The sequence below is a fragment of the Nannospalax galili genome, unplaced genomic scaffold, assembly GCF_000622305.1.
Source record: "Nannospalax galili isolate Female #2095 unplaced genomic scaffold, S.galili_v1.0 scaffold178, whole genome shotgun sequence".
Taxonomy (NCBI): Eukaryota; Metazoa; Chordata; class Mammalia; order Rodentia; family Spalacidae; genus Nannospalax; species Nannospalax galili.
The window spans coordinates 1,808,500-1,832,038 of NW_008341757.1; the positions used below are offsets into that span (position 1 = coordinate 1,808,500).

A 23,539-nucleotide genomic window follows, 5' to 3' on the forward strand; every position below is an offset into this window, starting at 1 on the left:
ATAAAGGACCAGATTTCATTCTCCAGTCTTCAGCATGAAGCCAAAGAAGGATTTTCCCATGAGGCTCAAGCCACTAGGGCCAGAGAGATGGCTCAGTGGTCAAGAGCACTGGCTGCTCTTGCAGAGGACCTGGGTTCATTTCCCACCACCCACATAGTGGCTAACCACTGTTGGTAACTCCAAGGGGTCTGACGCCCTCTTCTGGCCTCCACATGCATTGTATGCATGTGTGCACTTACATACATGCAAATAAAACTCATACATGTAAAATAAATCAAACAGTTTTAAGAACAAGCCTCCAACAGCTCAGAGGCCCCGGAGCTGGCAGCTGCTCACTGGCTTGGGATTGGTGATGGGATGGAGGTGTAAAAGAATGTGAAGAAACCGTGAAAAAGAGGCTGAGGTAAACAGTAACCTAGGAAACAAGCCTAAGTAAAGAGCAGCCACACAGATCTTCAAGTTGCACCACGATCTTGCCGTCCTCCGAGCTGCTGTGATGTAGTTCGGGTTCCTGAAGAGTGAGGCAAAGTCAGGACCACACCTTCTGGTTTATGGTCTTTGAGTCGTAAGCTGAAATGAGTGACTCAACTAAGCTTAAAACTATAGTTTCCTATGGCACAGGATGAATATGGGCCATGATGGGGAGACGTTAGGTTCTCATGGCATTCTGATGGGGACAACTGAGAAGCTCTGCCTTAAAGTAAATTAAGAATATATTTTTATTCCAGGCTTTTCAGAAGCTTGAAAATATTGTGGATTTTGATGGTCCAAGAAAAGCACAGGGGATATAATATTTCTGAATTTTATTTGAACTCTGAATACATTTTCTTTTTCTAGTTATTAAATTTTTGTGCATTTCTTAATCATATTTAGACCTCTCCCCTATCTGTACCTCCATAGCCCCCTGCTGGATTTCATGCATTCTGTCATATATGTAAAGGCCTATTGAGTCAAGTTTGTGTCCACGAATGTCCCTCAGATGGAACACATTTTCTTAATAGATAGAGTCACACCCCTTTTTCCTAAAACATACTGTGGAAGATGTTGTCATGAACCAAACATGACTGAGGGGATGGCTCATTCAGCAAGCACAAGAACTTGAGTTTGATCCTGGGGGCGGGGGGGGGATAAGACACATTAGATGGTATATGCTTGTAAATCCAGCACTGGAAAGGTAGAGATACATGGAACCTTGAGACTCACTGGCCAGCCAGTCTGGCCTGCTTGAGTTCCAGGTCAGTTGACCTGCTCAAAAAAAAAAAAAAAAAAAAAGTGGTGGCCTCCACATGCACGCACACATGCACCACAAACTCATGTGCATCACACACATGACCACCGGAATGTACAGACACACACAAAGGAAGTAAACGAAACATAGAACTAAATTATATGACTTCAGAAATTTATCAGAAATGCCAAACGCGGTTGTACGCATTTGGCATCCCAGCCCCCCTACAGCACAAGGGGAGGTAGAGGCTGGGGAATCACCCAGACACTGGTGGGCCAGCTTGCCTGGAGCACTTAGCACAGCAGACACAGAAGAGAGACTCTGCCTCAACAAGATAGAAGGAGAGAGCCACTCTTGACACTTGTCCTCTGACCACCACATAGTCCAATGACATAATTTAAAAACCTGTGCTCATTAACTGTCATCTCATAACTGCTTTTACTTTTGATTACCAATGAGTTTAAGTATATATACGATCTGCTACCACTGCTTTTGTTTCTATGAATGGTCTTCATTATAATAATGAGTCTTCATTATAATAATGAGGCCTCTACTGGAGTTGTAAGATTTTTCTCATTGATCTGTATAAACTCTGCTGAAGTTACTGAATGTGTTACTTATGATAATTTTCAAAACTTGTTTACCTATTTATTTGCTTTATGTTTTTGCAGGGATTTAACATAGGACCTTACACATACTAGGCAAGCACCCTACCATCGAGCTGTAACCCCAGGCCTCTTTTTACTTTTTCTTTTGAGATAGGATCTCATTAAGTTGCCCCAACTGACCTTGAACTTGCTCTGTAGCCCAGGTATGTGTTGAGTTTAGTGATGCTTCTGCCTCCTGAGTAGCTGGGGTTATAGGCTGGAGCCACCAGACATCTTTTAAGTATAAACTGTCATATCTATTGATGCAAAAATATGATTTCCTTTAAAAAAATCTTCCTTTCTCTTGCAGATATCAGATCTACCAAGTTTTCTCAAGATGTTTTTTTGTTTTTGAGAGTTTCGTGCATGAGTATCATGTTTGCCTTATTTCCGTCCCTCCCAACCTCCTCCAACTCCTTTCATGTCCCCCTCACAATTTCTTCTCCTTGTATTACTGTTACATATACATACATGTATAAGTATACATATAAATATATATAATGTGCTGAGTTTAGCCTGCCTGTGCCTGTGTTTAGGGCTGCCCACAGATTAGATAACCTCTCAGGGCGCTAGTCTTTGCAGAAAACTGATCCTTCCTCAGCGCCCATTGACTGCCTGTAGCTCTTCGTCTTGAGGCGGGACCCCTTGAAATTTTCCTGTCCACCTTGGCAAGTCAACTGGTTTTGTCATTGTGCAGGTCTTCTTAGACGGCCACACTGTGGAGATGTCATTGGTGCAGCCTCCCCATCAGGTCTAGAAAATTAACTAGCAGCAGGTGTCTTGTCCCTCTGGCTCTTAAATTGTTCTGTCCCCTCCTCTGTGATGTTCCCTGAGCCTCAGGTGTAGAGGTTGGACTGTAGATGTGTCACCTAGGGCTGGGCACTTCAGTCACTTATTCTCTGTGGAACTTTGAACTAGTCTCTGGGGCAAAACTCAAAATGATTTTAGGTTTTATTTGTAAAACTTAAAAAAAATGATGTGGTCAGGCACAGTGGCAGATGCCTTTAATCCCAGCACTGAGGAGACAGAGGCAGGAAGATCTCTGTGAGATAAAGGCCAGCCTGGTCTACATAGTGAGTTCAAGGTCAGCTGTGGCTACAGGGAAACCCTGCCTCAAAAAACAAACCAAATAAATAAATAAATAAATAAATAAATAAATAAATAAATAAATAAATAATGGTGTGCTCCTTTCTTTTTGAACTGAATAAAATGATTTGTTGATGACTTTGGGTCACAATTTTGAATAGCATTTAACATTCTCTGCCACAGAATGGAGCATACCCAGGACCCACTGAAGAGCATGGGCAATCTTCCCCATTCTGTGACCTCAGACTCCTGTGATTTGCCAAATGCCACTGATTTTCAGTTTTGATCTCTGTTTTTCCTACTATGGACATATGTCTACCACTCACAGGATTTCTTGCTCTCCCCAGCTCACATAGCACATAGACAGATTTATAGTACAGTTCTTGAAGGATATGTTTAGTTGAGCCTGGGTGGGGCAGGCAGAAGAACAGTGCCTCTCAAGGATGTCCATGCCCCATCCTCAGGACCTCTGAACACCCCATGTTATGTAAAGAGAAGACTAAGGCTGCCATGAGATGACCTTGAGATACAGAGATTACTCCAGATTATCAGGTGAGGCAGATGTCACCACAAAGGTCCTTACAAGCAAAAGAGGAACACAAGAGATTCAGTGTCACAGTGTTTTGATACGACCAGCCTTGAGGCTTTGGAGGTAGGAGGCCACAAACCAAGGAATGAGGAGGGCCAGAAACTGGAAGCTGGAAACCATTCTCTGCCCTGTAACTTCCAGGGAGGAATGTAGTCCTGCTGATCACTTGATTTTTGAGTCATCAAGACTGATTTCAATTGAACTTCTAACCTCCAAAACCACAAGACAGTAAGTTGTGTTGTTTTAAGCTCTGGAGTTTGTGGTGACTTGTTACAGCAACACAGAATGAATGCACTGAACACACCACGTCTCCCTGGGGTGTTGGGGAAGGAGTTAAGCGCTATTAAAACACGGTTAAATACTGTTAAAAATCACTGTCAATAATACTATTGTAAACATCCCTTTCAGTATTTTTTCCCTATAAATAAAGATATTAGGAGCTAGGCTGGGTTGACTCCCTTTAAATGACAGCTATTAGACCCTTCCCTGGTACTCTGGCTGCCTGGAGTGAAAGATTGTCAGCCAAGCACTCAGCTGATTCACCCTCTTGTCAGCACTGGCTACTGTGAACACTCCGTGATCCCTTGAGGAAGGTACCTGTCAACCACAGCTGCCTGCTGCGAAACTACCCCAGCTCCTGCAGGCACAGTTCTGACTATAACTGCTTCAAACAGTGTGCTGGATATTTTGTCCTCACAGGCTTCAGTAACTCTAGCTGACCTGGCACCCCTTTCCTCTCAGAACAGAAAGGACTCGTGTCTCTCAGTGGTCCAGCAGCAGGCCTATAACTGATACAAACACCCTTCTTCATTTGCATGAGAGACTGCTGTCATTGTCCAAACATAGACCTTCGTTTGCATGAAGATCTGCCAGCATAGCTGTAAACACCACCGCTTCATCCCTTCTGTGGCTATACAGGAAGGCTGTTCAGCCCACCATCAGCCAGCCTGGAGACATGCCCCAGTGCTGCCCACTGGTGTTGCTAGTATGTCCATTAGAAAGTATCTCTCCAGTGGTCTTCTCCTGCCCACTTTTGATTGCCAGCCTCAGTGCAGCAGTCTGGAGCAGAGGGACTGTGGGAGTCCAGAGAGAAGAGTCACACTGAAGGGAGCAGGAGAGCTGGAGAAGAGAAGCCGAAAGCCCTGGCCACAGGAAGGTTCCAGAGAGCCACCAAGCTTTAGGGACCAAGGAGTCTCAGGCATCCCAGGCCCAAGAGCTGTTAATATTTGCCACTGTCAATAGCTAAGGATCCCAACCCCCTCAACAACACTTAGCACTGTGGGCTCGAGGTCCCAGCACCTGAGGTCTCTATGGGAACTGCAGTACTAGAAAGAAGACAGTGATGTGTCATCCTGAGCAGTTTTAGAAATAAGCCGCTAGGCATGTCTGAGAGTTTCTAGACTTAGGTCAGTTAAGGTAGGAAGACCCACCCTACACGTGGGCATTCCCTGGGCTGGGCTCCATGAGGGAGTAAAAAGCAGACAGTGAGCTGGACACAGAGTTCATCACTCTCTGCTTCCTGACGGTGGATGAAATGTGACCAGCTGCTTCAAGCCCCGCCACCATGTCTTTCCTGCCATGATGGACTGCAGCCTCAAACTGGGAGCCACGATATAGTCCTCCTCTCTTAAGTCACTTTTGTCAGGGATCTCTTGTCCAGCAATGAGAAAAATCACACGCACACGCACACACACACACACACACATGCACATGCGTGCACACACACACATACACATGCGCACACGCACACACGCACACACACAGATACACACAGACACACATGCGCGCACACACACACGCACATGCGTGCACACACACACATACACATGCGCACACGCACACACGCGCACACACACAGATACACACAGACACACATGCGCGCACACACACATGCACGCACACACACCTGCTGGCTGCTGACACTACTCTCTGTTCCCAGAAGCCAAGAACTATTCAAAAGCTGCCAGGTTGCTAGGCAGCTGAGAATGAAAACCTGGGTGCTAAGCTCCACACACTCCGATTGGGGTGAGCCTCAAGTCTCTGACTGCTAAAGGGTTTGGAGCTGAAGATTTGGAGTCTATCACACCAGCCAAGGCTGGGGCACTCTCTGAGGATGGCCAGCCCCTGAAGAGTGTCTCCTTGCTTGCCCATGATTCAAGACCTCAGCTAGCCAGCTGGTTGACAGCAGTTCCAGGCATCACCAACTGCTATTTTGGCTTCACTGAGGCTTTGTTTCGTCCGCCACCCAGTTATTTCCATGGTTGCTGGAAATGTAACCTACATCTAGATCAGACCCCAAGTAGGACATGAATTTACAGGAATCTCCCTTTACACATCGAGTTGCAAAGACTAGGGCAAAGGCTGAAGTCAAAGGAAGCTAGAGAGACGTAATGCTTAAACTTTTTTTTTTTTTTTTTTTTTTTTTTTTTTTTTTCAGAAATCACAAGGCTGAACCTTCTGCCCAGTTTGGAAGAAAGAAGATGCAAAAGAGGATCCTGGGTTGGCTGAAACCAGTGCCACCACCATTTAACTAATGTCTGCCCTGGGCCAGATAACCATCACTGACTAGGTAAATCCCCTCTGTCTCCAAACACTGGGGAGTTTGAGGGTATGAGCAGCAAAGTATCTTCTTGGCTGAGTTTTCTGAGGATTGAGCTGGCAAGCTGACTGGGGACAGGATTCTGTGCTACCTTGTCTTTTATGACACATGGGTATAGAATGTATCATTCCAGGAAAACTGACTTAGTCCTCAAGAATGGTATAAAATTAAGACTCTTGAGAGGATCTGGAAGAAGGTATCAGTCCTGGGCAGAGGGAACCTGCCTCAAAAGTGCGCCTGGGCCCTCATTCCATGGCTTGCAAGGTACCTGCCCTTTGGCACGCTGTCATGGCAGACCCTGGAGGGGACTCTGAAGAATATTTATCTCAGTATCCTCAGTGCCTGTGACAGTGCCTGGACTATAACAGGAGCTCAGTAAATCCTTGGAAATGTGTCAATGGGTGCAGCCAGAGGGCTTCTGTTATATGTAAGGGCCACTTTGATGAGTATAGTAACATTGATCAATATTGTTTTTAAACAGTCCTAGCTTTAACCAAAATGACTAATTGATAAACTCTAGTTTTCACGTTAACTTAGAAAAACAAACAAGGCATGAACGGTATCTTTTCCCTTTTTTTTCATTTTTGGCTGTGCTAGTAATTGAACCCAGGACCTGGCACCATGAGAAAGTTGTCTGTGTATATGTGTGTATATGTCTGTGTGTGCGCATACACATATGTGCATGCAAGTGCATCTTACATGTATGTGGAGACGAGAGGGCCACATCTGGCATCTTCCTCTCTCACTCTCCAGTTCATCCTGTTTTCTGAGACAGGATCTCCCACTGAACTTTGTGCTCACCAGTTGGTTAGAGTTGCTGGCCAGCAAACTCTAGACATATCCACCTGTCCCTGACCCCCTGTGCTAGGGTTACAGACTATATCACATCTGATTTTTTTACAGGGGTTCTAGGGTTCCAGACCAGGTTGTCATCCTTGTGCAGTAGGTACTTTACAGATTAAGCCCTCTCCCCAGGTCTAGGAAGTATTGTTTTTGCATATGAGAATTCTTTTTTTCTGAGAGGGCAGACCTGGCCTTCTCTGAGTTATATAATAAAATTTAAGATGATATTTGAGTAAGAAAAGGAAAATGGTTAAAGGTAAACATAGGATAAATATTATATCTGAATCATAATTTAATATGTAGTTTTAATACCAATGTACATACAGGAGAACTTAGAAGAGCCTGGTATAAATGTACTCAAGAGATAGTGAAAGTCATTACTGTTACTCAGCATTGTTATATATGTTCTGCAAAGATTAAAATGCAATACTTAGTTATCAAAACAGTAACATAAAAGCATAATTCATAAAATAAGAGGATATTTTGTTTTGCTACTTTATGACAAAACAAAGTGTCGTGGATAATAACAAAGCCAATCCCCTGCATAGAATAGCAGACCAATACACATCGTCATGAAGACAGATCATAGGTTTAAACAGTTCCACAGCTGTGTTCATGACTTAAAAGGTTAATAGTGATTCTTCCACTAGGCAAAAAACAGTTCCTTCAGGTGCTAGTAATATTACAAGTTTGAATTGTAATAGTCTTTTCATCGTGGCTCATGCAGATGAGCTAAATGAGGGTGCCTGTGCAGGGTCTGTCAACATGAGCATGGGCATGCAGGACAAGGGGATGCGGAGATTGGGTATGCTGTACCGTGTGGATGAGGCTATCTTCCAAGAGCATAGAGTTCACTCTCAAAGAAGCTGTGGCTACAGAGTGCTGCAGTTGACAGACAGTTCTCCAAATGGGCGAAGGAACCGGCACTGGTACTAACTAGCAGGGAACTTCCATTAATAGCTTGATGCAACTTGACCTTGTCTGTCTTCCACAGGTACACTGAAGATCAGGTAGAGCATAGGTTAGGTATCCCAGTACTCTTGCTACATCTGGAAGAGTTGTAGCTCTTGACTTTGGTTGCCATCAAAAGAAGAGAATGGAAGGTTCCCTGGGTGTGTTAATGGTTTTGACCTTACGGAACTAGTTCTCAAATCAGGCTACACACACACACACACATGCTTACCCAGAATCACACTTAAAATGCAGACACTGGGCCACATGCATGGCCTGCTCAACTAGAATTCCAAGTGGTGGATACCCATCCAGTTGACCCACGGACAGAGGTATTCCAGCACTCTATCTATAGAACCACTACCTTGGTGGTGTTTCATAAAGAAGCTTTATCCTAGTGACAATGATCCTTAGATAGTGCTCTGGATACCTTTGTGGGCTTCCAATTAGGAGAAACTCCTTCCCTACCTACACTTTGGCTAAACCCAGCCTGACTTCCTCATAGGGTTATACTGGGGGAGAAGAGAATTCCAGACCCCTGATACAGGGAGCCTAGCTCTGATCCAGCCAGGCTTTCGCCACCCACCACCCATGCAAAGGGGCTCTGTGTCTCAAATTCTGTATCTTAAGATGTGAAGATTCACTGAGATGACACCTGTAAAGAGTGTGTGGCATATAGTGGCTCGGTTGATGCCAGGTATTACTTTAAGCGTCCAATGACTCCCCCAAACTATAATCTCGGGACTACAGAGATTCTCCCAAACTATGATCTCAGGGCTATAGTTTTACCAGAAGCCATCTGCTCAGGAAAATAATAAGCTTCCATCTATTGGACACTATTAGCTACTCTTGTGGTGATGTGAGAAAAGGAAGCTTCCATCTATTGGACACTATTAGCTACTCTTGTGGTGATGTGAGAAAACTATGTGGGAACTAGGTTTGTTTGGGCTCCCAGTTTCAGTGTGGGGGGGTAGTGTAGTCCTCCTGGTGCAGCAGGGTGGAGGCCTGCAGGAAGTACTTAGGCCGTAATGGAAGGAGCATGCAGTGGAGACTTCTCACATGGAGGCTGACCAGGAAGCAGAGAACATAAGCCAGAACCAGAGGTGGATAAAACCTGCAAAAGCCACCCCTAGTCACCGACTTTTGCCCGCTTGGCTCCACCTCCCAAAGGTTCCACAATGTCTAAGATAGTGTTACCAGATGGGGGTCGGGTATTCAAACACATGAACCTGTGAGACAGACAGGTTCGTGTGTTCAGACACAAATCCTACAGACATTTGGGATGTTATAGGCAGTAGGTCCCTCACAAGTCTAATCAACAGTTCATCATCACCTAAGCCTCTGCTTTCACACATCAAGTTCCTGAGGCTCCAGAGGTTAAATGGCTCCCCCAGAGTCACCCAGCTGAAAAGGGACAGACACACACTGAGTTTGTGGTTAATACATTTACACCGAGGATTCCCCCAGGCCCGTTTTAAATGGTTAATATAAGAAATGGAGAAAGCTTTGCCCTTTAAAAAAAAAAAAAATCTAAAGAGAGACATTTTGAAACTGCGAGGGACGGTCGGGAAGTCACACCACCCACACCCCCGTTACCTGATCATTGGTGGCCAGACAGAGGAAAAGCCCTACCAACATACCCATTGCTTATCGGCCTCCCCCTTGGGTGCACAGACACTTCCCCGGGTGGAGAAAAATCGCCATTCCTCTCAGGATGCCCATTTCTTTTTCTTCGTGCAACTTAGTACTGGCTCCACATTCTACTGTTCTGGTTGTGGATTAAACTTACCGTGACTCTTCCTTCTCCACTGGAGTGTAAGCTTCTTGAGGGAAGCAATATTTGTCAATTTTGTTTACTCCTATACCCATATGTCTACAATGGACTGGGACCCATTGACAAGGATGAATGAATCTGAATAATCTAGACAGGTGTGTAGCATAAGTGTTGAAAGTAATTAGTATATATTTACATAACTATATGTTCGTATTAGTATAATTTTCCATGTTTTATTTTTGTTTACATGTATGAGTGTGTCTCTGTGCATGCATGCTACATGTGTTGTGGCTACCCAGAAGAAAATGTTGGATCCCTTGGAGCTGGAGTTACTGATGGTTGTAAGGTGCCCGGCATGCTGGGAAATGAACTTGGGTTCTCTGGAAAAGTGCCTTAACTGCTGAGCCATCTCTCCAGCCCCTCATTTTTCAATTATAGGCATTACTATATAATCGTTGTTAATGTATAGCCTCAGATGTCCAGGCATTGCTGGTCTGAAGCTGAGAGGGCAAAGGTACGACGGAGGTCTCGCTGGAAGGCAAACATGCTCCGCTTCTTCTGCAGGCCCCTGGGATATCGTCTGTGCTCTTCCTCGCTCTGCTCTGTGCCCTGGGACTTGATCAATCTACATCATGGAGCATGAAGCTCCCTAGACCTTTGGTTCTGGTTAGAAACAGAACAAGGGTGAGTTTTTTATCCCCCATTCTGGGCTCTTGCTGCTACATCACTGCAGTTGACTGTCCTTCTACCGAGGGCCTTCGGATGGCTCTGGGCCACCCCTCAGGACCCTGCTGCTTCTGGGCTTGTCCCTCAGGCATAGAGCGCTAACAGCTGTCCTTTTTTTTTTTTTCAGGATCTAGAGTACTTCACCTCCTTGGTCTTACTCTGCCCATGGGTGCCTTTCCGGTTCTCTAACAAAATGAAGAAACAGTCTGAAAACTAGGAAACCTGGACCCTAATATGCCAGTCTCATCGATGACCTATGCAAAGTCAGCACATGCTGGGTTCCATGTCTTCATCTGAAAACTAAGAAAATTGGGTAAGGTGACCTCTAACATCTTGTGATCCTAAAAAGTTCTTCATTTAGAGAAGAAACAGGCCCTTTGCCTACTTCCCTCATTGGCTAGAAAGTACTAGCTTGATCTAGAGTCTGGAAAATCCTAGTCTTCCAGGATCTCATCCCCAGGGCTATAGTTGTAAGACCACACTAAAGCTGAGGTTGGTCTATTTCTGCCCCCATGCCATTAAACTAATGCATAGTTATAAGAGAAAAATGAGAACATTCCACTTTTTAAAGAAATAGTCATTACTTTTGACATCCACAATTGATACTTCTCTAGACTCTTCATTCATTCATCCATCCATCCATCTATCCATTCCATAGATTTATTGAGTGTCAATGTGCACCAGGCTTTTCCAGGCATGCAGACATGGGGATAAATGTTTGGTTCTGTGAAGTGCTTAACCAGAACTCTGGGTACTCAGTTACCCCTTTGGCCAAGTGTGCTAAAAACACCCCTGGGGAACTGCACATTCTCCACTCTTCTGTGAGCAGTTCCAACACAGAATTCCTAATTTCCTGGAAGAATGAATTTCTTCCAGCCTATCAATAAGAAACCGGAACATTTACCACTGCCTTAGCTGCCTCGGACTAAGGGTGATCTCCAGATTCTAAAGCGATGGTGTTCAAGTTGCCAACCCAAAATGACAACCAAATAATCAGGCGAGTGTGTAAAAGGACCTTCTGGGAAGTGGAAAATATTTAACCAAACAACACTGGAGCAGTCACGTACGTGCTTGTAGTCCCAGCACTGGGTAGGCACAGACAGGCGAATCCCCAAGGCCTCCTGGCCAGACAGCTTAGCCAAACTGGTAAGCCCCAGGTCCCAGTGAGAGACACTGTCTCAAAAAGCAAGGTAGAGGATTCCAGAGGAGCAGTCAAAATTGACCTCTGTTCTCTACACACCCACAGCCACACCCACACCCACATACATGTATATGTCTTTGAAAAGAACAGACTACAGGCAGTGAGCTTCATCTGACATAACTGGGAAGATAGGTGAGCCAAGCAGACACGGGGCCTGCTGGAGTGGTCACATGAGCAGCTGCGCAGGATGAGCTATCTACCCCTTACAATCCCTTGTCTCTCCCCGTGTCTACAACAGTGGAGGGCTTTGCCTCACTTTGAAAAGCACCACATTCACTGATGTTCTGTTTTGCATATTAATAACCTGGCTTACCTCAGAGAGGTCAGCACAGAGCAGCACAGCCCCTAGAAGAGCATCAGAAACAATCTTTGCCTCATTCTTGACCAGCCACAGCTTCCTGAAAAAGACTACCTGAAGAGAAAGCTATCCCAAGGGGCCATAGAAGCTCTGCTTTATGCCAGATTCTGTTGGATTTGTGTGTAAAATAGGGTGGGAAGGGAATGCCTTCCCTGGGGGCTGCTGTGAGTGTGAAATGAGTGAATAAATATAAAGTATGTATAACAGGGCCCGACACCTCAGTGCCTGTTCCTCCTCCTCCTCACCCCCTGCCCAAAGAACTTCCATGATTGGCTCCTAGGAATTCCATCTTTCTGTCAATCAGCAGTGCACGCTCGTCCTTCTGTGAATTATAAGATATGTTGATGATTTTTCCCAGGTCCTACATTAGAGGCACTTGAAAATCTTAGACAAACATGATACAGAAGTCAGCTTCCACTGGCAATGATTTCACGTCACACATTCCTCCTGCATCATATTCTACCCCTGAACAGAGGAAGATGTGGGTGGGTGGTCAACTTGGTGACTCAAGGGTTATTTAGGTTCATACTCTCATGCATCCAACAAATATTTGTTAAATTTGTGGCATGTTCCAAATCAAGGCAGGAACAACAGGATGAATCAAATGCTGATCTTGTCCTAAGAGCAATTTCTATGCGAAGGTAAAATACATTCAGAGATTCTCTCTCCCTTTCTGGTAACATTCTGTCTTGTGGTGAAGATTTTTAAGTATTTATTTATTTTTAATTGTGTGTGTGTGTGTGTGTGTGTGTGTGTGTGTGTATACCCATGTGTACACACATGCAAACCGGTGCCCACAGAGGCCAGAAGAGGGTATCATTTCCCCTGAAGCTAGAGTTACAGGCAGTTGTGAGCGACCCAAAGTGGGTGCTGAGATAGAACTCTGGTGATCTGTAAGAGTAGCAAGTGCTCTTAACCACTGAGCCTTCTCTCCAGCCCCCATTGGGGGCAGGGGAGGGGCATTCTAAACACAGATAGAAACTGACATGGGACATAAGAAAAGCTCAGCTCAAGCTCCATGGCTCCACAGTGACAAGAGAAACTACTTTCTGCTGGGTGCTCGGACAGAGTGTGGCCCACCACTGTGCCCACTATGTACAATGAATTGTCATAGAGTGCCTTGAACTTGAGGATTGGGGCTTTGTCTAACAGGTTCTGCACACGAGAATTGTAATGCAAACCTACTGTGTTACACAGTCTGCCTTTATGTCGATCACTCCCAGAGTATAATCCCACAGCCTCCCTTCATCCCAGCCATGTACAGGGACCTTGATTTCAATGCAGGCTCCTTTACTCTCACCCCAATCAAACCCACCGTAAGTCACTTTTTCTTCAGGAACTCTGGGCAGAAGCAGGACAGTCCTCAGAAGAGAGAGCACCAGTGTCAGGGGCAGCATATATTTGACATTAGACGCCTCTGAAGTCCTGTAGTTGTCTGTTCTGCCTGTGTCTAAAGCTGCAGGCCACAGCATTGCAAATGTTTAGTTAATGATAAGAAACCCACAGATTTTTAAAAATATTTTACTCATTTTTATGTGTGTGCACCTATAGCCTGCATGTATATAAGTACACCTGTATCCTGCAATGCTCATGGAGGTCAGAAAAGAACATCAGATCCCCTGGGACTGGAGTTACAGACGGGTTGTTAGCTGTCACATGAGTGCTGGGAATCAAACCAGGGTCCTCTGCAAGAGCAGCCAGTGCATTTAACCGCTGAACCATCTCTCCGGTCCCAAATCCACAGTTATTTAACCACCAAACCTCAGCTGGCTGGCAGCAGCAGTTGGTATAGCCTCCGTTTAGTTACCACACTGACATCTGTATGAATGGCCTGGGCTGGCATTGTGCCTAGTGTGATCTGTGAACTGCAACTAAGAAATTTCAACTGAGACAGCAACAGAGATTTAGTAACTAGACTCATCAAGGAAAAGGATGATTTTTAGATACAATATGTCACAAAAAGCAGGGTGTGGTGGCGCACGCCTTTAAATCCCAGCACTTGGGAGGCAGAGGCAGGTGGATCTTTGTGAGTTTGAGGCCAGCCTGGTCTACATAGTGAGTTCCAGGACAGCTGGGGCTACAGGAAGACCCTGTCTCAAAAAGACAAAAAAAAAAAAAAGTGAAATTCATTTCACGTTTGAAGCATGCCAATTTTAAATGGATGTGTGTGTGTGTATCTGTCTGTCTGTCTGTCTGTCTGTCTGTCTGTCAATGTCTTTCTGAGTTGCATCTGTGTTTTTGTCAACAGAGCATCATCTTGTACTGTCGTACCGTTCTGGGACTTGGCTAACTCATCAACGTCTCACAAGATGGTTATTCTGAAAAGGTCAGCACTGTGCCAACCCTCCCACAGCCTCTTCTTAGGGGATCCACCCTACCCACATTTTCTACTGAAGGGACAGGCCCAGGAAGCCACGTGTGGTACCAAGTGCTCCACCTTCACTGTTAACAGATTATTGGCCCTCACTGAGGAACCCAAGCCAATGGCAGGCAACCCACAGGCTGGTCAAAGAGTTACAACCCACAGTGAGAAATAGGCTAGACCAGACTCAGTCTTAGGACACTGAACTTGAAACACAAACTGCCATCCATTAGTTCCAGGACCAGCAGAGGATGTGCTGTTTTGCCTAATCACAGAAGTTAAAAAACAAAACAAAAAACAAACAAACCCCATAAGCTGCACCTTCTGAAGGCCTGGAAGCCCCTTGGAATCTGGAACCACCTCTAAGTTCTGGTATCCTGAGGTCAAGATTTAACGTTAACCCCTGCTCTTAGGTTTCCATGAATATGGCTTTATCATTAAAAAAAATAGCATGATATAACATAAGGCAAAACCTGTTGTCTTGGACAGATTCTTGTACTTTGCAAGAAAACAAGCCCTGTTAAACCCATGGGAAATTAAAGCCTACTGCCAACTGAACTGCTGGGCCAGAGGGCCTTCTGGAGAAAGCAACAGAAGTGAGCAGAAGTGAGACAGACCGGCAATGTCCTAACCATCACTAGGAAGACAATAGGGACCAAAAAAAAAGAAAGAGAGAAAAAGACAAAAGGAACTGAAAGCCTTTCGAGATGATTTGGAAAGATCACGTGTGCACTTCCCTGTTCAGTGTGCAGCAACTGTGAGCCAGCCATGATTGGAGAGGGTGTGGCCTTACTGAGGCGTCTCTCATGAATGAACTCCCACACACTAACGACCACCCTCAACTAGATCATGACGGCCTGCTGATTATGATATGCCAGATGCACAGGAGCCACAAGTGATGGAAGCAAATTCACAAGAAAACAAAATCCTATTCAAAGCGTTCTCAGAAACAGGTGCTAGATGGGGGTGTCTCTGGGGCTCTGGTTTTTGTTTCCATTCAGCTTTGGAGAAAGATGATGCTACTCTATTTTAAAATGTATGTCCCTATACTGTGCATTCTGAGTGTGACTAAATAAAACTCCATTCTAAATAGAGCATTTCTCAACCAAAAATATTTCATGGTTTGGTGCTCAACACAAGTTGGCCTCTATATAAATATCTATGTTTAGAAATGGAATTACCCTTACATTTAATGCACAAAAACATCACACTAGTTTGAAAACAGGTCTCATCACTTACATGAACTTGCCTGTGCCTGTATTGTATGAATTATATCTTTTCGCTCTGCTGAAGCAGAGTGTTAAAGTGGTTAATACGTCTTGTGAGACCTATGGGTCTGAGTTCAAATCCAGCCCCCAGTCGTTCCCTTGACTTGTAGGTTTGCACATGTTACTCCTATAGTTTATTCCTAAAGAAAGTATGCTGATAATAATAGTACATAACTTACAGGGTCTTGTAAGGATTAGATGAATTTGTGGACATTGATGGCTATGTAACCTACACAGTGGGTTCACATCATGGGGAGCACAGAGGCCAAACAAAGCAGAGCCAAGAAATGAGAGTGGATGGCAATTTATTACCTGCTTCAGGTAAAGAGAATGGAAGTTATTTCCAAGCAATGCTCTCCTTCAACAGGGGAAGCATGGGAATTTGATAAACGGAGTCTATATAGATCTATCTGTATAGGAAGGCACTTTAGGGACAGGCACGTTGCCCGGCATGCTCAGTCAGGGAGTATACTTCTGAGCATGCTCACTTTAGGGTCATTGGTCAAGAAGAATGGTGGACACAGTCTTCTGCATGCTTAGCGAAGGACATGGAGTACTTTCAGAAGGTTAGAATGGTTGACAGGAACCATTCTGAGCATGCTCAGTTTGCATCATAAAGATGGTGGGCAGGACTACCTCTGGGCTTGCTCAATTTTCTCTTAAAAAGAAAAAGGCTCCCAAACTTTACTGAAACGAAAGGCCACAGTCATGATTTGCTCACATAGGACTTTCTCCCTGAAATTGCTTGTCCCACCCCGCAGCCAGAAGAGTGATGCCAGGATCATACGATACGTTCTATCAATGGTTCTACTATTATTTCAATTATTTCATCGGACTTACAGAGCAAACCGTTTAGCCAGCACTTACTGAGTCCCACTGCACTCAGTGGGGCCTGGTGTAATCTTGTTGGAAGTTCACAAGGAAAGTAGGAATCATCCCAATTTTACAGTCACAGAAACAAGGCTTTCAAAAGCAAATTAATGTGTTGCCTGTGTAAGACAGCAGAGCTGGGATTCATTAATTCATGCAATAATCTATTTTTATTGAGTACTGGTTCTGGTGTTCTGGGTGCTAGAATACTCAAGGAACCCCAAATTCTTACCCTTGCATAAAATATCCTAGATTGGGGGACAGCCAAAAATCAAGACATGTCAATAAAATTTAGAGGAGGTTACAAGGTGGATGTACTAAAAGGAAACTAAGCAGGGAAGGGGAGAAGGGTTAGTGCAGAAAAGGATATGACATCACAACGTAACTGTCACTGGAAGAGGAGGGAGGAGAGCAGCCATGGGAGTGTCTAGGGAGTAGATTCCAGGTGGGAGAAAGCATGTGGAAAGGCCCTGAGCTGGGTGACGACTAGTATGCCCCAGCTACCGTCAATGGAAAGGAGGAAAGAATAGGAATGGGGGCAAAGGGGAGGCCCTGGCTGTACTGGTGTTCGTTGAGAACGCTCCCCGTTCACCATGGCACGAGACATCTGGACAAGCTGCTGACAGGAAGGCCACCTAGCCTTCCAACCTTTCCATCTTCTGGGAAGGAAAACCCAGCCTTGTCCTTGACAGGCATTTCCTCAGAACTAGAAGCCATCTAACCCACTCAGCAGTCTGGCAGCAGCCTTGACAGTGTGCGGAAGTCCCTCCCAACGCCACGTTGTGGTCTCTCCAAGCTCATCTCCGCACCTTCCTATGTAAGAGTTTCGATTCAAGGTCATTTTTGGTTCCTCTGTTGCAGACTCAGAACTAGACCTATTCAAGGGTAGGAACAGGCAGACACATTAATAGCCAGACCTCAGTAGGAGTTGTGTTTTCCATTTCCTCCTCCCCCATGTTTGTTTGTCTCCTCGTCTCTGTGGTAAAGGTGAGCTTGTGTGGTATTTTCAGATGACACTTAAAAAGGTGACGTGTGGATGGGAGGATGACGGCCTGTGTTGGAACCTGCTCTTCCCCAAACTGTTTTTGGAGGCGTGGGAGTTGAGCTACCTAGGTTCAAATCCCCATTGCTTCAGCTAGAAGCTGAATGACTTGAGTCAAAACATGCAAACTCTCTGAGCCTCGGTTTCCAGATGTTTTCACTGGGAGTGTTTGATATCTGCTTCATAGATGGATCATGAGAATTCAATGAGGTCATTTAATTGTGTTTCAGAAATTAGGCAAATGATGTAGTGCCTCCCCTCTCTTGGGTATGTTTTTTTCCATGGTGAGGATGTTCCAGACACTAAGAGGCAGGAGTCCAAAAAATGTGGTTTTCTCTGCATTTCTACTCAAAACCAGATTGGAGTATTTCTCACAAGCTTCTTCTGCCTCTGGGCTCAGCGCTCCGTTCATCTCTGCCTGGGTGGTCCCAGCCTCCCAGGCCCCTGAGCTTCTTCAGCCCACCCAATTCTCTTATTACCTTCCCAGCAGTAGAAACAGAGCTTTCCCAACCTCAAATTGCACCAAGGGAAAGCTTCGCAAACCCTCTAAATCTGTTCTCCCTTCTGGGTAGTCTATCTTTCTGGAGGAGGATACATGGAGTTTGATGAGTTTTATTGAGTAGCCCCACTTATTGATTTTTATTTCCTGTAGAAAGGAAAAATATTACTATGCAACTTAGGTCAGAAAGTTCTCAGGATGGAACACAGTAAGCAGTCAACATGACCATCGGCAGCATCAGAAACGAAGGACTAAGTGGCACGTTAGGAACAACAGCAACTTTTTACAGGGATGTCCAAAGCAGGTGCCTTGGGATCATGAGAAACTGTCTTGGTGACGTGTCTATAACTCAATAATTTAAACAAACTGAGTAGCTCCTAGTGACTCAGATCACCATGGGGGAGATGAGGTGACACGTCTCAGCAGCAGACCCCTTTCAGATTATGATGTTAATTAATTCCTCTGGACTGCCATTGCCACAGGCTCAGTATGAAACAGCTCAATGGCTTTGAGACAAGGCCATGAAATGCCCTTAAGGAGAAGCCATATGAAGGATGCTCACTGGCAAAAAGACTATTGCTATGTGAGCAACAGTCCCTGATGTCCTTCACTTGCAAACACCATTTGAGATGTATCAGGGGTTTTTAAGAATGTAGGGTTGGACAAGAGGGCCTGGCCTAAGGAAGAGACCTACCAAACCCATTCTTAGTTCTAAACCAAAGACATGTCTGCTGAAAGACACGTCCAAGAATAGTCCTAATTTCCCACACCTGAAACCAACTGATCGTCCAACAGGGTAGAATGGGTAAGTTGTGGTATATATGTGTTCCATGAACTGCTACTCAGCAGAAAATCTTAAAGAAAAACTACTGTTACCCAAACAACTGGAGTGGATATCAGAACACACTGAGCAAAAGGAGCCAGAGAGACAAACCACACACCCTGTGTGATCCACCTTGCAGATGTGTGAAGCAGTCAGAACTAATGTTAGGAGATGCGCGGGGGCACTTGCGTGGGGCAGTTGCCGTAGTTGCAGAGGACCACAGAGGAGCCAGGTGGATGCTCTTGATTATAGTGATGGTCTTGGGTGTGCACCCGAGAAAAGCTCACTGTCCACATACTGTTTGTGCAGTATTCTGTAAGTCATTCCTTAATTTAAAAAGAAAAAAGCAGTGAATGAAACAATGAAGAACGGAGGTAAGGCAGAACAGGTATGTGTCTGAGAGACTGGGATGTTTGGCTCCATGCACTTAAAGCACAAAGATCAAACCAGGGTAATCAGTGTGTCCTCAGAAGCATCATTGCACTGCTTTACCTGACTCTGTGGTTCAGTTCTCACCTCCTCTTATTCATTTTGGATGCTAGAAAGAGAATGCATTTTCTGGTTGGCTTTTGAAGATACAGACTTAAGAACTGTGGCTCTCCTGTAAGGAGAATGTACATCTCTACAGTCAGACTGTCATGGGCTCTAGTCCCAGCTCTAGTAGACCACATGTGTCCAGGGGTATGCAGGGTGATGGGGCTGTAGTCAGGAGGTTGACCTCATCAGTAAGGGAAGCAGCTTCAGAAGCTACACACAGAATTCTATCATTTTGAAATGAGACACATGTGATAAATGTTTGAGGTGATGGATATGCTAATGACCCTCATCTGATCATTCTCGTTGCATTTATGTATGAAAGAGCACCCTGGACTCCATACACATGTTCAATCATCATGTGGACTAAGAGCAGAAGAACCAGGGAAGATATCTGAAGCAACAGAAAAAGGAGGCTCAAGTGGTCAGCAGCTTCTTTGATGAGTGGTGAGATTATACTGGTGCACTTGTCTGTAAATACCATAGCACAGGCTGGCCTCGAACTCGTGATCCTCCTGCCTTCAGCCACTTCAACACATCTTACCCACATAGGCCTCCTATTTTTGTTTGTCTGTTCTTTAAGACAGGGTCTCAAGTAGGCCAGGCTGGCTTCCAACTTGCTATGTAGTTGAGGATGACCTTGAACTTGTGATCCTCCTGCCTCTACCTCGATAGTGTTAGGATCATAAGCACACACCACCACACCCAGTTTTCACATTCTCCTTTGGGAACTATACACTGTTCCTATGGGACAGATAAGTCCTCGTGTTTGCTCATTTCTGAAGTCCAGAGAAGTTAATGATTTATTCAAAACACACACAGTGAGTGAATTGTAAAGTCCATGTTGCAAATAAGGCCTTCTGACTTGTAGCCTAGAGCTTCTTCCAAGGTGTGAAGTTAATTTACCCAGAAGTCACCTCTGCTGCAGAAGGCATTGGCATAGCAGTCCAGCACGTGGCATGTCTTGTGGCCTTGGCCTGGTTGGGCAAACCGGGCCTTTCCTGAGTTGTTTTCAATAAGCAAATATTCCTGACACTTCAGCTATCCTGAGCCGCATAATGGCCGCATTGTGCAAGAGACTTTATACATTTCATTCAGTTGTGTTGTAATGAGAGCAATGTAAGTCAGAGCTTTGTGTACATTCCCAAAGAAAAGAAAGTCACCCAACAAAACAGATATTGTTGTAATGGAAACATCTAGGCTTTAAAAACAAGCAGCACAGGCTCTGTGTTTTACAAGCCAGCTGATTCTTTCAGGTTCATGACTGTATAAACTTCCCTATATCGGGGTCCTTTGTACGCTCAGAAACTAGATCCACTACCTCGCTGTTAGGACCCAAACCACGTCTCACCAAAAAGACACTGGAATCCTAAAATCTAGCACTTCTAAATGCTAAATGTGGCCTTATATGGAAATAAGGCCCTTGCAAAGCTGATCAAGCTAAAACAAGGTTGTGAGGGTGTCTTAATTCAACTGATGTCTTATGAAAAGGGGGGATTTAGACACACACAGACAGAGAGGTAACAAGCATAGAGAAAGGACAAACAATGGGTACCTATCAAGGAATGCCCAAGGTTATCAGAGGCTAGGATGGAGACCTGGAACTGGCCCTTCCCTGGAAGTTTTAGAGGGAGCAAAGGCCCCAAGAACAACTTGAATGGCAAACTCACATTATAAGAACATTGACAAATTTCACATTATTTTTGAAGCTGGTTGTATAGTTTTGTCATTAAATAATATTCAAAAATTATGATAGACCTATAGAATCATGAATTTGTATTCTAAGATATAATTACATATTTTTATTTTGAGAATTGCATCAGTTTAGTCATTATAATACTTTCTATTTCTTTTTTTTAAACTTCACAGACAGTGATTTTTTTATCTTTAGAAGTTCAACTAGGGCATAGGTGAAGGCACACTGGGGTTGTAGAAGAAGAATCAAAAAATAGAAAACCGTTTGGTCTCTAGTGAGGGGATGGGTTCAAGAGCAAGGTCTGAATGCCCAGGATCATGTGTGGAGTGAGGACCACAGCTGGGCCTCAGGGGAGGTGGGAGGTCCGTTCCAGAGAATAAGTCCTCCCAAGACCAGAATCTGCAAGTAACAGAGACTTCCCTTGGCAAAGCCTCTGCCATATACAACCTGGAACCTTGGGGAGGAGGCTGCGGGGAATGTAGTCACTCAAAGAAGATGGAAACTGCTACCAACATCAGTCCACCTTCCACTTTGTTCTACCATCAGTCTGCTCCAGAGGAATGTGGAACTGTGACTCAAGGCAGGGAACCACAGCTTCAGGCTCAAATCAGGGGACCACAGCTCCAGTTCACAGGAGAAAACCATAGCTCCAGCTCTCAAAAAGGGACCACAGCTCCAGGTCATGGAAAGAGACTACAACGCCTGCTCACTGGAGGGGGCCACAGCTCCAGCTCCCAAGGCAGGACCGTAACTCCTGCTCATGGTAGGGAAGGAATGGAGGGACCACAGCACCACCTCCCAGGAGGGGTCCACAGCTCCAGCTCACAGGAGGGGACCACAGCTCTCAGCCATTGATTTATATGGTGACTGAATACTTGTTAGGTGTTACGTACTGTGCCGTATGTTTTTTTGTGTGAGTCTGTGCCTTCCAACAGCAGTAAAGAGATGAGAGGACCATAGGTAAGGCCATTGCTGTGAAACTGTGCATTTGTGCCCTTTACTCCCCTGAGCTCACTGTGGAAACCCCTTCATTGAACACTGGCAGCTTCCCACTGAGGTGTCCATTACCACTCTTGTCTCTGCCTGAGAGTGTCTCTGAGACCATGAAGGTCACCATAGTCAAGAGAGTGATGGTGAGCGGAGTGAAGGAGGTTGAGGTGTGTCACACTCAGTGACCGTCAGAGGACTGTACACCAGCAATGACCACTGTTTCCTACTAGCCATAACAACATTTCAATGTGCACTTCCCTGTGTCACCCCACTTTGACACTGGCTGTTGTAGGGAGCCCTTCTCAAAAAGCTGCCTGCACCCAAGCCTTTGCCAGTCTTTCCTATGGTCACCAAATGACCATCCCATGAGCCACCTTCCCAACAGAGCCTGTGCCAGGCATGCACACTGACCATGATAGTTCTACATGGAGTTTGGAACCTATCTGAGAGTTGACCAGCACTGTTATGTGGGAGGGAAACCCCAGCCATAGTTTCCTCAGACTGCTAGTCAAGGGAGGGAAACAGGGCTGCAGCAATGCTCTAACAGCAATGATCTAACAGCAGAGAGCACCAGGGGCAGGTCACTCGCTTGAGCGCATCGCCTGGTGAGTGTCCTGTCAGGAGTCTGACTGGGTGGGTGTTGGTGATGGGGATGGCTGCCTTTGAGGGGCCACAGTTGCTCTCTTCTCTCTCAATGAGGTCCTACTCCCAGGAGTTGAGGCCCACCAGAAAGCCCTGAGCCTCTTAGGAATGGATTCTCGCCACATCCTTCTGACATGTTCTCTAAATATGCAGAGGAAACAGATGCAGTTAACCCTGATCATCTTTCTCAGTGTGTGTAAAAACAAATTTGTTTTCAAGCTCCCCTAAAGAGAGGGGGAAATGAATGCACAGTGACAGGACCTGTACTGGACTTTGAAAGGTGACTGTGATCCTGACAGTTTTCTGGAGAGTGGTCCCAGTATGCAAAGAAGGGGATGTTTGGGGGTGTTCAGAGACACGACAACACAGGAGCTGGGGGAGAACATCAAGCTGCCATTGACTGTGGGAAATGGATTGTGATGAAGGGTCTGGAGAACTTTCCCTTGTGACAAAAAAAATGGAAGTTACAGTGACAGTCATCCACTCTTCTGGCTCTTACAGTCCTTCTGCCCCTTCTTCAGCACTGATCCCTGGGCCTTGGGAGGAGATGGTGTGATATAGGTGTCCCATTTAGGGCTGAGCACGCCATTCCGCAGTCTTTTAATCTCTGCATGTTGATCAGTGGTGGGTCGCTGTGTTAATTGTGTTTTCCAGACAGTAAGGCTGTTGCACATATAAACTCACAGCAATCGTGACAGCATACACAAGACCTGTGCAAGCTCAAGCCAGACAAAACCCCAGAGTGGGAAAGAGGGGGTGAGGAGATGGGTAAGAACCCCCAATCCTAGCTGAAGAACTATTGGCAACTGAT

The 23,539-nt window shown here is 45.3% G+C and overlaps 1 long non-coding RNA gene across 1 annotated transcript; it reads left to right on the plus strand.

The window, feature by feature from the left end:
* Nucleotides 1-6,012: 6,012 nt before the first annotated feature.
* On the plus strand, nt 6,013-15,436 carry LOC115071076. Its single transcript, XR_003850190.1, has 4 exons — nt 6,013-6,119; nt 10,282-10,401; nt 10,571-10,756; nt 14,251-15,436. It is a non-coding gene; the product is annotated as an uncharacterized LOC115071076 (long non-coding RNA).
* Nucleotides 15,437-23,539: the final 8,103 nt, after the last annotated feature.